Consider the following 2,682-nt stretch of genomic DNA (forward strand, 5'->3'; position numbering starts at 1 on the left):
ATTCATAATTATAGGGCATGGCAACGAACACAATGCACATTTGCTCATCCCAGATCAGGAAAAAAAATACCACATAGGACATTATCACAGGGGTCTGCTGCTGGCCAGGATGGAGTAAGCCCATTCCATCCCTCTTTTTTACTGAATAAGACTAAAAGTTCTGGACAAGATGCAAACAACACAACTACTTGAGGGCATGGTGGGTGGGGGCAGGGAATGCAGGCAACTTGAAGAGGAGAATCAAAACTTAGAGAAGGGCCGACCCCGTGGTGCACTCGGAGAGTACAGCGCTGGGAGCACAGCGGCACTCCCACCGCGGGTTCGGATCCTATATGGGGATGGCCGGTGCGCTCACTGGCTGAGCGCGGTGCGGGCGACACCAAGCCAAGGGTTGCGATCCCCTTACCAGTTACAAAAAGGACAAAAAAAAAACTTAGAGAAGCAAACTGCACAGGGTGAGTAAGCAAACTGCACAGGGTGAGTTTCCCATTTCTTTTATTTTTCTGTTTGCTCTCAAAGCTTTGACCTGAGGCAGGTTTCCAGCAGAACTTCAGGAATGGCTGATTGACAGCTGAGACAGAGACAAAGCTTTCTGGCCATAAGATCAAGAAAAGGGACTATGAGAGTCCAGATGACGAGAAGGAAGAATATTGAAGAAAAGAAAGCCAGACAGAGAAAGTAGCCCCCAATTCTGTGTATAAATGGCTCAGTCCCAGGCTCAGCAGTGAATGTGTGGGACAGACCCAAAGCAGCAGAGCGAAGGCCTTTTGCGTGAGCTGACACTGTACCACTGCCTACAGAGGACAAGATGGAATTAAGGACTGAACTTCACCGGGTTGGTTGAAAGCTAAAACATAACAGAACAAATGTTCTCCCGAGATTTTAACAGAACACAGAGTTGCACAACATAATATTCAAATATTTTTAGCCTGGAAAGCTATTAACATTTTGGGTTCTATTGCACAGCATGGTGAATACAGTTAATAACAGAGTAGTGTACATTTCAAAATTGCTAAGAGAGTAAATTTCAAATGTTCTCACCACAAAAAATGTTAAGTACTTGAGGCGACAGATATGTTAACTAGCTTGATTTAATTATTCCACACTGCATTCAGAAATTGGAACATCACTTTGTACCCTATAAATTTATGCAATTCTAAATTATCAATTTACAATAAAAATAAATAAACTTTAAGAAATTCTGCTCAATAGTAGAATGGAGATGACAGAGGAATAAGTAAGAGAACTTAAAATATCAGTAGAAATTATCCAATCTGAAAAACACAGAGAAAAAAATTTTAATGAACAGAGCCTCAGAGTCCTATGGGATGATATTAAAAGGACTAACTTTCATGTTATTGAAGTTCCAGAATGAGAAGAAAAAGATTGGCTAAGTAAAAATTTTGAAGACATTATGGCTAAAAGTCTCCCAAATTTGGTTAAAGAAAGAAAACTACAGATTCAAGGAGGTCAGAACACTCCAAAGGGAATAAATTCAAAGAAAAGCATGCACAGACACATCATAATTCAACTGCTGAATACCAAAGATTTTTTAAAATCTTGAACTAATCTAGAGAAAAATAAAACTATACACAGGGGGGAATAACACTCTGAATGACTGCAGATTTCTCACCAGAAAACAATGGAGGCCAGAAGACAGTTAAACAACATCTTAAAGTACAAAAGGAAAGAGTCATCAATCTAGAATTCTATACCCAGCAAAAATATCTTTCAGGAATGAAGACAAAATAAGGAATTCTTAGATAATGAAAAACTAAGAAAATTAATCACCAGCAGAACTACTTATAAGAGAATGATACAAGAACCTGGCACTTCAGGAATAAAGAAAAAGTGACAGAAATGGCAAATACCTGAGAACTTATAAAAGGATATTTTCTCCTCTTCAAATATACATAGCCATTGAAAGCATAAAATTATAAGATGTCTGATAAAGTTTTCAATACATTTTGATGTAATGTACATAAAAACTATGAAAACAGAGGTAGAAAGAGGTACAGTAAAAGAACTTACATGGTTGCAAAGCTTCTACACATTACTTGANAGGTAGAAAGAGGTACAGTAAAAGAACTTACATGGTTGCAAAGCTTCTACACATTACTTGAAATATAAATATTAACTCTTGTTAGTCATCTAAAGCTTAGGTTTTGTATAGTAATCCCAAGAGGAACCAAGAAAAAATATATAATACATAGAGATAAAGCCAAAAAGTGAATAGATAAGTTTAAAAGGAATACTAAAAATTACTCAAATAATTCAAAACACGGTTGGAAATACGGAAAAGAGAAACAAAAAAACAGAGAGGGAAAAAACAAAAAGACAAAAATGATAGACCTATGTCCCACCATATCAACAATTACATTAAAATAAAATGTCCCAAAACACACCAATTGAAAGACGGAGCTGGTCAGATTATCACAACAATAACAACAAAAAGAGCTAACTACAGGCTGTCTACAAGAAACACACTTTAAATGAAATAATAAAGATCAGATAAAAGTCAAAGGATGGAAAAAGATGCAACATGTAAAAACTAAACAAAAGAAAGCTGGAGTAGGGTCGGCCCGGTGGCGCACTGCTACAGTACGCCGCTTGGGAAGCGCGGTGGCACTCCCGCTGAGGGTTTGGATCCCACATACAGACCGGTTCCCGCTCACTGGCTGA

This window comes from Galeopterus variegatus, unplaced genomic scaffold, assembly GCF_000696425.1.
Source record: "Galeopterus variegatus unplaced genomic scaffold, G_variegatus-3.0.2 Scaffold8321, whole genome shotgun sequence".
Lineage (NCBI taxonomy): Eukaryota > Metazoa > Chordata > Mammalia > Dermoptera > Cynocephalidae > Galeopterus > Galeopterus variegatus.